Consider the following 13,113-nt stretch of genomic DNA (forward strand, 5'->3'; position numbering starts at 1 on the left):
TCTGGAGTCACAGCACTCTATTTGGTAAAATAAGTCAGTTTGTAAAACGCCCTTTTTTGGGGGGGGGGGTTCAGAATATTACTTTGCTTTTATTTTCTGAGGTGATTATTAAACTTCAGATATCACAACTACTTGCAACTAATTCTGATGACTAAATGATCTCATGATATCCATCTGAGTTTTTTTTTTTTTTTTAAGATTTTATTTATTTATTTGACAGAGACAGAGACAGTGAGAGCAGGAACACAAGCAGGGGTAGTGGGAGAGGGAGAAGCAGGCCTCCCGCCGAGCCGGGAGCCCGATGTGGGACTTGATCCCAGGACCCCAGGATCATGACCTGAGCCGAAGGCAGTCGCTCAACCAACTGAGCCACCCAGGCGCCCCATCTGAGTTGTTCTAAGAGAGGGCTGGATGAGGGGCGCCTGGGTGGCTCAGTTGGTTAAGTGACTGCCTCCAGCTCAGGTCATGATCCTGGAGTCCCGGGATCGAGTCCCGCATCAGGGTTCCTGCTCAGCAGGGAGTCTGCTTCTCCCTCTGACCCTCCTCCCTCTCATATGCTCTCTCTCTCTCTCTCATTCTCACTCTCTCAAATAAATAAATAAAATCTTTAAAAAAAAAAAGAGGGCTGGATGAGCCACAGACCACAAATGTTTTTCTAATTAGTAGAGATCATAAACAGGTGAAACTAACATTCTGAGAGTAAGAGAGATACTGGACTTCCCTACGGAGCAATCTGCCTCTTCTCCAACAATGATGATTGCTGGATTTGATAACTAAACTCATCTCAAGAAGGTTTCTTAAATTTTCCATTTCAGGTCATACATGTTCATTCAAGTAACTGGGGTGGTAGTTTGTCATTGCATTAAGATCTTTCTATCCACTGGGGCGCCTGGGTGGCTCTGTTGGTTAGGCGACTGCCTTCAGCTCAGGTCATGATCCTGGAGTCCCAGGATCGAGTCCCACGTCGGGCTCCCTGCTCAGCAGGGAGTCTGCTTCTCCCTCTGACCCTCCCTCCTCTCATGCTCTCTCTCATTCTCTCTCTCAAATAAATAAATAAAATCTTTAAAAAAAAAAAAAAGATCTTTCTATCCACTAATAACATTCTTCAGTGGATAATATCATCGCAAAATATAAAAAGGATCTCAAGTATCTTATCAATACTGAAAACAGCACATGCTCTTTGAATCCAACTATTCCAATTTTAGAAATATAGCCTTCAAATACAATTGTATCTGATGTACACAAAGTATGCAAAGGGGCATTAATGAGAACATTGTTTATAATAGCAAAAACTGGAAACATACATGTCCATCAGTTAGGGGCTGGTTAAATAAACTACAGTATAGCACTGTGATGGAATGCTGCAGCTATTAAAGAGACTAAGGCAATTCCAATACACTACACTAAGGACTGGTCAAGATTATATTTATACAATAAGAAAGGAATTACACATGGCTTGTATAGGAACAAAACAGGTCAGGAAGGATAAAGAAGAAACTGTTAACAATGTTGCAGAAGTGGAATACTGGCTGAATTGTTCAAATATGGATGTTACCTATTCTACAAAAAAACAAAAAACTGTTTAAGAAAACTTGAAACTATGAGGGACAAAGTAAAGAAAAATCCCTACTCATGCTTTATTCCAAAACAAGCACTTTGTTTTGCATTTTTTCCTGCTTTGCCTGAAACTTGTGTGTGGAAACAGTCATTGTCCAGGTGAAGCAGTATCCACACCACATGTGAGTTGTTTGGGTAAGGACCTTACACCATCTGAAATTATCCCAGCAACTCAACTGATGTTCCCACAGCTTGGACTGCAAACCTTATGGCTGGCCTATTTACAAAGTTTGGAGCTATTTTCAATCACTCAGCTGTATATCTGTGTGTACATTTTCTTCAATCAACCTTTCCTGCCAGGCAGAGTGCAACATTAGCTGGCTTCCAGTAAGGAAGGCAAGGGACAGGGTGAGATAATATGTCAAAACAAGTTCTATAAATACAGCTTTTGGCCTAGTATCTCAAAAAGGAATCAAAACAGCTTCAAGCTTAAATAGAAAAATCCTACAGTCCTGCAATATCTTACTTGAAGGCTCTAGAGAACAGAAGAGGCCAGGGATCTGGAATCTTGTTTCTCACACCATATCTTGTCTCTCTCTCCCTAATCTCTGAGGGAGGTTAAGATCGAATTGCAGGTATCATTCCAAGTCAGCCTCTCCCCTTATCTTACCCCCACACTACCCAACACATGAATATCATTTCACTGAGTTCACTCCACCTCTTAGGCAGACATGCCCAGTACACACGACATACAACAGCCCCTCCACAGCACCTAGCATCTAACTTCTATCATCTCCAAAACCCTTGACCAAGCAGCCAAGAACCCTGCCTGTACCATCTGCCCCAACCTCACCCCAAACACAGGGTCACTCAAGCAGGATGCTTCCATATGGTCTTGTCTCAGAAAGTTTATCCTGTTTTGTTGAATAGCAGGAAACTTTATTTAATCTTTCTGTTCTTAGTATCATAATCCTACAAAACAACTTTTCTGTGGAGATGCTTTCTGAGATGGTTAGGTTATATGCCAGAAAGTACAAAACTTACACCTTTGCTTCAGCCAATCAGAGAGTATGTTTGGCTATGCTGGACTCACCCCAAAGGATACACAGCCTTGGGGCAAATTCTAAATATCTCCTTAATACTGTCACTTTTTAAAAAAGTGATTTCAATGATCATCCTTTCATCACTCTTGAACTGTGCTCCTAAAAGTGTTCCTCACATTTAAATATCCATTTATATGATCTCCTTCACCTCCTTCAAATCACTACTTAAGGGGTGCCTGGGTGGCTGAGTCGTTAAGCATCTGCCTTCAGCTCAGATCATGATCCTGGAGTCCTGGGATCAAGCCCCGCATAGGGCTCCTTGCTCTGTGGGGAGTCTGCTCCTCCCTCTCCCACTCCCCCTGCTTGTGTTCCCTCTCTCTGTCTCTGTCAAATAAATAAAATCTTAAAAAAAGAAAAATCACTACTTAAAAAAAAAATCCCACTGTTCCACAAAATTAAACTTGTCAGTACTTTGACTTCATTTTTACAAAAACAAGCTCTTTATAAAATGGGAGCTCTATCAATCAAAAATGCATATAGAAAACATCCTCTAGGGGTGCCTGGGTGACTCAGTCAGTTAAGCAAGTGCCTTCAGCTCAGGTCATGATCTCGGGGTCCTGGCATCAAGCCCCACATCGGCCTCCCTGCTCAGTGGGGAGCCTGCTTCTCCCTCTGCCTGCCGCTCGCCCTGCTTGTGTACCCTTGCTCTCTCTCTCAAATAAAGTCTTAAAAAAAAAAAAAAGAAAGAAAAGAAAACATCTTCTATATACTCAGAACTAGAGAGGTCACAAAAAAGGCCCAATCCCTGTCCTTAATGAGTTTTTTAAGTCTTGTTCAGAAGACATGACTTACAAGAACAAGAAAAGGACAAGAACAAAAAGCATAGGACAGCATACATCCAAGGGAAAGCATATATGCCAAGGGAAAATCTGCCATCAATTTGAGAGAGACTAAAACATCTCAGGAGAGCTGATTCCTATTTCCCTAACTCAAATTTTCATGCTATTCAATCACACTGTCTAGGAAAGAGTAACATTTTTGCTACCCTCCACTGAAATTATTCAGCCTACCAATAATTCTCCCATCATCATTCCTTTTGAACAGATCTCCCCGTTACCCTGTTAAACTCACACAGATCACAGTTAATGGATGAGGCAAAACCTGCCAACTCCCCCCTTCTCATACTCCTCCTGTCAAGACATCTGATGATGAATAGCTCAGGTAACAAGAGTTAAAGAAGCTAAAGTTAATTCTGCTTCCAATATCTTCAGTAAACAGGCAGGCACTAGCAGAGATAAAGCAGTAATTCTGGGGATACTCCATGAACTTGCTATTTGTCTTGCAGCTTTTTATCATCAATAAATGAGTTAGTCGACAGCGAGCCATAAAGCCAAAGTCATAATCATTTTCATTAAGGAAATTATAAAATTAAGGTGGGTCAGACTAATTTATAATTCAATAATCCCAAATATTCCATATATGTTAATAAAATTAATAGACAAGTATTTACTATAAACCTTATATCCTACACTCAGACACTGGAGTCACACCACCACTTTCTAATCCCAATTTTGCTGCTTACTAGCCAGGTAACTAGGGACAAATTGCTTAACTCTGCTATACCTGTGTCCTCACCTGGAAAATGGCTATATAACAGTATCTACCTTATAGGGTGTTTGTTAGAATTAAAGGATTTGTATACATAAAGCATTTAGAATAGTGCCTGGCACACATAAAGTGCTCAATAAATGTTTGCTATCATTAACAGACACTAAAGTTTGTGCCTATGGTGAAAAAGGATGAGTTTTATCTTTACATAATGGAATACCTAAGATTCTACAGAAATATTTTTTATTAAAAGTGGGGTGTATTGGAGTGCCTGGGTGGCTCAATCAGTTAAACGTCTGACTCTTGCTCACAGCTCAGGTCTTGATCTCAAGTTCATGAGTTCAAGCCCCACGTTGGGCTCCATGCTGGGTGTGGAGCCTACTTTAAAAAAAAAAAAAAGGGTTGGGAGGAACAGATAAGAAAGCAATGACTGGCTGACCCATCTTCAACCTCCAACTAGGCCTGTCAGCAACCAGTGAAGTATAACCTTCATTAGGAAATACTGAACCACTTGTTCTAAGAGCATTTATTTATTTGTAAACATTTATTACCCCCATCATACCAAAAAAAAAAAAATTGTGGAAGCTTTCAAAATGCATACAATGAAAAAAATATAAACTAATGAGACCAGGGAAATTACATACATATATATGTATTTTTTAAATATCAAAAACAATGGGAAAGCAGGAATTGAGACGTGCTAGCCAGTGTCCTTTACTGAGGCTGAGCTGTAAAATCAAAGAGCTGCCACTGATTTTAATCTCCAATGACAGCCCCTACAGAGGGTGTATAGTGATTCATAGTATAAATAGGAAAACATTAGTAGGATGGTAAAATGAGATGGGCACTAAAAGTCACCAAGAAGGGGAGGGTGAAGCCAATTTAAAGTCATACTCAACAGAATTTTAGAAAGTCATTAAGTATGCAGGCCCCACCAGAGACTCAGCACCGGGTCTCAAACTCTAAACAAACACATACACCCAAAGCCAACAATGGACAAGTCACTAAACAGATTCCTAAGTGATTCAAAGCCAGAATCTATCAGCAAATAGTCACACAAACTCTCCAACCATACCACACAGCCACAGGAAAAAGCTGCCTCAGGGAACTGTGTTCCTCCAGCATTTAAAGCCCTTTTCTCTCTTCATCGGCCACAGCAACAAATATGTGCAGAGAACTGTCTCATCCTTACTCAGCTGACAAGTTCTATTCCCAACTCTGCATGCTTATGACTCATGGCGGGGGGGGGGGGGGGTAAAAAGAAAGTGTAAAACAAAGAAACAAACTTGAATTTAGACTGAAGTTGATCGAAAGTGAGGAATTCGTTTCTGCCTAATTAGAATATCTCATAACCAAGAAAATGATCCTTTAAAAATAGAGTAACAAACCCAATAGTCTTTGAAAACAGCCTGAAATCTGTCTACATGTCACATCCCCTACTATTCCTTAAATAGACATGACACCAAAAAACATTACAAGCCCTCTGTAAGGCCAAACTTTACAAAGCACTCTGAATCCACGCAACACAGCACAGGACACTTGCTGCAAAGCCCAAAACAACAGGGCACTTCCCACAGTTCCTTTCCCAGAAAAGGGCCGAGTTAAGAGACTCAGCCCTTACTACACCCTCTTCCAAAAAGATGTGTATAAAATCATTTCTTAAGAAGGTGGAGGTGTCGGGTGCCTGGGTGGCTCAGATGGTTAAGCGTCTGCCTTTGGCTCAGGTCATGATCCCGGGGTCCTGGGATCAAGTCCCACATCGGGCTCCCTGCTAGGCGGGGAGCCTGCTTCTCCCTCTGCCTCTGCCTCTCTCTCTCTCTCATGAATAAATAAATAGAACATTAAAAAAAAAAAAAAAAGGTGGAGGTGTCTCAGTCTTTTACTCAAATTTTGTATCAGGAAATTTGTGTGCCAAACAAGGAATTCACTTCTACCCCTAAGAACTGACCTCTGTGACCAGTAAAAAAATAAAAGAAAAAAAACCACAATGTCTTTAGAAAGAGAAGTTTCGAGGAGAACCCAAAGACCATTTCTGACCCTCTATTTACCAGTTTGGCTTTCCTCCCTAAAACATATTTTGTTAAATAATACAAATCTTGTCTCCCTGCCCCATCCCCAAGATTCTGAAACATTCTCCACAATTTATAACTGACAAAACAGAAAAGACAAACGATCACCTCCTTCACTTGAAAACCTCAATCCTCCACAGAAACGTACACAGACAGACAGAGGGACGCACGTAAGAACACAAACTGCGAGCCCTGCTCAGGCCTGCGCCAGCATGGGTGCACAGGGCGGCCACACCGCCTCGCTAGTGGGCCACTGCTCCTGTACAAATATAGAAAGCTGAAAAGCGGAACAGCAGCTTCAGCAGAACACATTCTGCTCCGTGCTCAGAGAGGGAGGAGCAGGGACCTGAACAGCTTTACCCATACATGGTTGCTGAAAGGGGGCCGTTAGGAAAAGCCCAATTATCTCACACACATGCATTCTGTTCACATGGTCCAGACAAAAACCAGAAACACACAGGCTGGTACTTGAAGAAGGGTTTGAGAGATTCTATTTCAGTCAAGGAACTTCCCAATAATCTCAGTCACTTACACCAAGAATCCCCCAGCCATGGGAACAGAAAAGACAGTGTGAAAACTTTACTAGGTCAGATTCTTACCAGATCAGCAGTAGCCGTGAGGCTTAAAATATCATTTAAAGTATGAAATTGAACATGGAAAAAAAAAAAAAAAGGTTATTCCCCATTTGTGTGAACAACCCTAACCTTCACTGGCCCTTTGCTGTTTTCAGAATCAAGATCTCATCCCAATTCTAAGACTGTTTTTGGGGTCTCTTGGGAGGGGGCAGCAAATGGTACAAGTTAAAATAAATTCTGATGTACTTTTTAAAAAAGATTTATTTATTTTAGAGGGGGGAGGGGCAGAGGGAGAGAATCTCAAGCAGACTCCCCTGCTGGGCGTGGAACCCAATGTGGGGCTCGATCTCCTGACCCCAAGATCATGACCTGAACCAAAATCATAAGCTGAACACTCAACTGACTGAGCCACCCAGGCGCCCCTGATGTAATTTTAATTTCCCAAGATGCTGGTTCATATAATCAGAAGCCAAATATTTATTTTCCAAGAATTACTTTGCTTAGAACAATTCATTCAGATTCATCTCAATGTGAAGTGTATGAGAAGCTCAATTTCTGGCCAGAGGGAGCTCTCCCAAGATTAAAAAAAATGCATGGATGATTGGCTCAAATGATTCCATACTTTAGCTCATAATGAATCAACCGAGTATTTACCAGGCACTGTCTATATTCAGTATTACAGGGGCTGCAGTACAAACATCAACTGTAATCACTGACTCCCAACACTTAATATCTAGTTCTGAGGTAAGATTAATACATGAGATAATAAAAGCTGATAGCATCTGACTAGTGCTAAAGTGTGGGGTACCAGCTATAAACGCTACACAAATTAAGAAAAAGACAGGACAGACAGACATAGATCTTTTTCCACAGGTCCCACCTCCCAGTACTCTCACTAAGGGCACCCACCATTATCTTAAACATGAGGCTATAATATTTGAACTAGATGATTTCTAAGGTCCCTCCATCTCTGAAGTTCTTTGAGTCTGTAATTTAAAAATGTAAAGTTAAAAAAAATGTAGAGTTTTTGCCGACTTCGGAGAAAATATATTCTAAAAAAAGAAAAATGAATTCAGACCATAATTTAGCATCCACGCTAACGTCTCTCATATCATACTTTCAGGAACATATTCTTCTATCTCAGAAATCTCTGATTAGCCTTTTGAGGAAATTTTATACCACCTTTAAAAGAAGGAAGGAAAAAAAGGGGTGCCTAGGTGGCTCAGTTAAACGTCCAACTCTTGATTTTGGCTCAGGGTCGTGAGACTGAGCCCTGTGTCGGGCTACACACTGAGCATGGAGCCCGCTTAAGATGATATTCTCTCTCCCCCACTGCCCCGACCCCCCCAACTCTCTAAAAAAGAAAAATAAAATGTTGATGCTGATATACTCTGAGATCTTTGATTACAAAATACTGCCAGTCATTCAGCCACAATGGGAAGCTCCAGAGAAGAGAGCCCTGCCTAGTTCCTTCCCATCACTGAACTGTCTGATATATATGTGTGCATGAGCCCAAGCTTATGGGGCATAAATATACAAATACACGAGGGAGCCCCCCCTTTCTCTTGAGGAAATGGGAAATAAGAAGTGACTAGTCCAAGACCACACTATAGATGTTTATAGTCATTTTGATTTTGAGGTTATACTGTAATCACCTTGGTATATACAGTTGTGGTCTTTTGCATCATGTTCTTTATTTTTACCTAGTTGTCTTCACGTAAGTAACCTTAAGAAAACTTAAGAAAATTCTTCAAATTCTCAAGATAAAACATATCCACCATAATTACTTGCTCTAATGTATTTTATCAGCAAACTAACCATTTGGGAATTTTAATATTTTTCTTTGCCCCTTGTAATGTTGTAATGATGAGCAAAGAATGCTAAATGATAGCAAACTTGACCTCTCAATCCTACTACCTAGATCTCCTAGCGCAAGGCAGAGCCCTGTCCACACCGTCTGATATACTGAAAAAGAAAAGAACACATCAGGATCCCTGCAGTAGAGCACTTTTCATGTCCAACAAAACACAGACATGCAAGCGTTCAACATTTTATTAAAAAATCTCTTAATTGTATATAGTGGTTTATATATATTTAGTTTTTCTGGGCAGCCTGTTTTGATTTCCCAAAAAGTAACTTATTGCGAATTAACATTCTACTTTTTGGGTAAGAGCACAGCTTTAATTATCTATTACATACTTTACCGAGGTTACTTATGTGAAGACAACTAGGTAAAAATAAAGAACACGATGCAAAAGACCACAACTGTGTATACCAAGGTAATTACAGTATAACCTCAAATTCAAAATAACTATAAACACCTATAGTGTGGTCTTGGGCTAGTCACTTATTTCCCATTTCCTCAAGTGAAAAATGGTACCGGACCACAACAGCAGTCCATATCTAAGGATTCAGAATTCCTGGATAGTTCATGGATATTCCATAAACTCCATTATGTGCAAAATTTTACATATATACGTAGAATGTATTTATGCACAGTTGACCCTTGAACAACATGGGTTTGAACTGCATAGATCCACTTACTTGATTTTTTTGATACAGTATAGTACTATAAATGTATCTTCTCTTCCTTATGATTTTTTTTTTTTAAGATTTTATTTATTTATCTGAGAGAGAATGAGATAGAGAGAGAGCATGAGGGGGGAGGGTCAGAGGGAGAAGCAGACTCCCTGCTGAGCAGGGAGCCCGATGCGGGACTCGATCCAGAGACTCCAGGATCATGACCTGAGCCGAAGGCAGTCACTTAACCAACTGAGCCACCCAGGCGCCCTTCCTTATGATTTTCTTAGTAACATTTTCTTTTCTATAGTTTCTTGTAAGAATTCAGTATATAATACATATAACATACAAAATATATGTTAACCATTTATGTTATCAGTAAGGCTTTCTAGTCAACAGTAGGCTATTAGTAAAGTTTCTAGAGCATCCAAAGTTGTAAGTGGGTTTTCTACTGTGCCGGATCAGCACATTCCTAATCTCTGCACTGTTCAAGGGTCAACTATACTTATTTACTTCTATTTATAGGGAAATAGGTCCATAACTTTTTACCAGATTTTCAAAAGGGGGTCCATGATCCAAAATAGATTTAAGACTAAACAATATACAGTCTGTTCCACCTCTAACATCCTTTTATCTCCCCTTGTACTGCCTGGTCCAAAAAGAAGGGAGTCCTCATGACTAACCCCAGTCAAGAATAAACAAGTTAGGGGTGCCTGGGTGGCTCAGTCGTTAAGCATCTGCCTTTGGCTCAGGTCATGATCCCAGGGTCCTGGGATCGAGTCCCGCATCAGGCTCTCTGCTCGGCAGGGAGTCTGTTTCTCCCTCTCCCTTTGCTGCTCCCCCTGCTTGTGCTCGGTCTGTCAAATAAATAAATAAAATCTTATAAAAAAAAATAAATAAACAAGTTACCCTGGCCAAAAATTACTCAAAATAACGTATTCCAATTCAAACTGAACCTGAATTACTTTTAGATGACAGACTAACATTACAATACTTAAAAAAAAAAAAAAAAAAAGGTTTTCAAGCCAATGTTATCCCAACAGCTCATCTCAGGAGGCTTACATGAGACCAGAATTCCTCAGGTGTGTTAGGGATATCCCACTATATAGCTCCTCTCATACTAGGTACATTTTTTTAAAAGGTAAAGCTTCCAGTTTCCTACCTCTAATTCTATCCTGTAGCAAAGAAAGTAATAGGAGACAAGTACAGAGGAAAAAAACTAGAGCATGGAAGATTGCAGTGAAGGAGACTGATAATAGACAAAGAAGCTACCCATCCGGTTAGCAGGAAGGAATATATGAGAATGGCCACTGCCTAATATCTCAATTTGTAAAAAGTGTATTAGACAAAAGAAGAAATTAGCCTCCCTCTAAGACAATAAGGGAAAAATGTGTGTCTGCTGCTGAACAATTTAAGCCTAAAATTTTTAGGTTCTCATGGCAACCTAAGTCATCACACTGCACATACTGTATATAAAGCACATATTTAGAGGCTTAACTAGTAAACTCAAAATGTGACATATGTGCAATGTGGGCGACTACATTATTCTGGGAACTTTAACTTTAAAATCTTCCAACTTTATTCTGCAGCCCCAAAGATGATATAATAGAGTCAACTATGCAGAAGGTGCAAGCTCAAGGAAGAGGTAAAAAGAACATAAATAGAAGCAAAGAGATGAAAGACAAGAAAATTCAGGCTATCAGAAAGTTTCTGAACATGACTCCCCTACTGTGAATCAACCTGTAAAAGGAGGCTTAAAGAACAAGATCGCTAGTGAGGACATATATCAAGATAGCATTTGGGACATTCTTTCATGTGGGCCCAGACAAAAGAGGACGTGGTCACAGACCAGACAGATTGCTTGGTAAATATGGCACAGACTGAAAGGCCCCCTGGAGAGACTGGGGTTCTCTTTCTCTCTCTTTTCTAGGAGCTCATGGACTATGGCTGCTTAGAATTAAGAAGTCATTTTCTGGGGCACCTGGGTGGCTCAGTCAGTTGAGCACCCAACTTGATTCTGGCTCAGATTATGATCTCAGGGTCATGAGATCGAGCCCCCACAGAGAGCTCCATGCTCAGTGGGGAGTCTGCTTGAGATTCTTTCTCCCTCTCCCTTGCACTCTCTCTCTAAATCTTAAAAAAAAAAAAAAAGAACTAAGTAATTATCAGAGCCAAAAGGATGGCTACGGGGCGTGAGAGTTGGGAGAGAGTGACTAGCTTTTAAAAAGGGGGGTAGGGGGCACCTGGGTGGCTCAGTCGTTAAGCGTCTGCCTTCGGCTCAGGTCATGATCCCAGGGTCCTGGGATTGAACCCCGCATCGGGCTCCCTGCTCCGCGGGAAGCCTGCTTCTCCCTCTCCCACTCCCCCTGTTTGTGTTCCCTCTCTCGCTGTGTCTCTCTGTCAAATAAATAAATAAAATCTTTTAAAAAAGGGGGGGGTGGGAGGAGATGACAATCTTTAATGTCACATCATGTCTCGTCAGGGAACCAAATAAAGCTGTTAACATCCAGTTTTCTGATCTATTAAATGACCCGTGAGAGGGATACCTCCAATAGGAACTTTATTATGATCCATGCATTTTTTTTAAAAAGACTTGAGGATGCTATGAATGCTACTACCTTAAAATCACATTTCCACGCCACTTCTGTTAAGGGTAAATCACTCCCACTTTTTGATAAGAAAACAGGTAAACAGTTTAGCTAAGGTACACAAAAAATATCTCACACCAGGGCAGTTAATAGATGTGCCTACTTTCCTAACTCTCTCAACCTAAGAACTTCTAGAATGAGATACTGAATTTACATCACCGATTTAATGGTTAAAAATTATATTACCACAGGAAAAGGAGTGGCTACAAAAATAAATTATTCCATTACTGTTAGGAGACTGGGCCTCAACAAGCCGGAAAAGTATAGGAAAAGAGTACAGCATCTATAGTGTGGACTGGTAGTCCCACAGTGTCCTACCACTTAATAGCTGGGTGCCCCAAATAAGTTACTCTCCTCAAAGCGGTTCCTAACACTTCAAACTTCCTTGTCTATCAAATGGTAAGGATGCAACCGTATCTCTCTTCTCCCATCCCACCCGTCTCTGTCTCTCCTCCCTCCCCCATCAATGTGAAGTCTAACAATTTCTTTCATTACACTATAATTTGGCATACTTTCTAATCAAGAAAAACTTCACAAATGAACTTTTATGCAAAAACTCACTGGTCAAATTAAGAGCCAGAACAACTAAATAATAAGTGTTGTAGACTAAAAAGGAAAAGGGCACGGGAAATACAGCTAGGATTAGAGATTTCTTTAAGAGCCAGGCCAAACCTACTAATGACTAAAATATTTGATTACCTTAATTACCTTGGCTGCACAACAAGTGCTGGTGGTCATGAAATCCCAGAATATTAAAAACTCAGCCACATTTTCATTATAGCATTCTCTACTGTGTTGAAGTCAAGACAGCAAAAGACTGCCAACAGCATTTTCACTTTAATTTTCTGGTAAGACAAAAAGAAAAGTTAATCTTGGAGCCAAATTCTCCATTTTTAGGTATGGTAAATTCTTCGAGGAAAAAATATCTGTGTTATGAGAAACTGAAAACATTTCTGTATATCTTAGAAAATATGCATGTGTGCTTTTATCTTAAAAGGTATTAAAAAAAAAAAAAAACCTCAGGCTAATAATTTTTTTTTTTAAGTAGGCTCTCCGCCCAAGGTGGTGCTTGCACTCATGACCCCAGATCAAG

The 13,113-nt window shown here is 40.3% G+C and overlaps 1 protein-coding gene across 11 annotated transcripts in view; it reads right to left on the reverse strand.

Annotated features, from left to right (window-relative positions):
• CELF1 (CUGBP Elav-like family member 1) overlaps positions 1–13,113 on the reverse strand; it is an 80,591-nt gene that overhangs the window by 50,878 nt on the left and 16,600 nt on the right. For 5 of the 11 annotated variants that reach the window (XM_035012825.1, XM_035012824.1, XM_035012838.1 and 2 more), the window contains exon 2: positions 12,729–12,865. The exons of 4 other annotated variants lie outside the window; for them this stretch is intronic. The gene's annotated coding sequence lies outside the window, so the exon portion shown is untranslated. Of the gene's footprint in view, positions 1–5,283; positions 5,448–12,719; positions 12,866–13,113 lie in introns of those variants that run through there. 2 more of the 11 variants (XM_035012834.1, XM_035012827.1) reach the window with 2 other exon arrangements.

This window comes from Mirounga leonina, unplaced genomic scaffold (assembly GCF_011800145.1).
Source record: "Mirounga leonina isolate KUSES-001 unplaced genomic scaffold, KU_Mleo_1.0 Mir_166, whole genome shotgun sequence".
Taxonomy (NCBI): Eukaryota; Metazoa; Chordata; class Mammalia; order Carnivora; family Phocidae; genus Mirounga; species Mirounga leonina.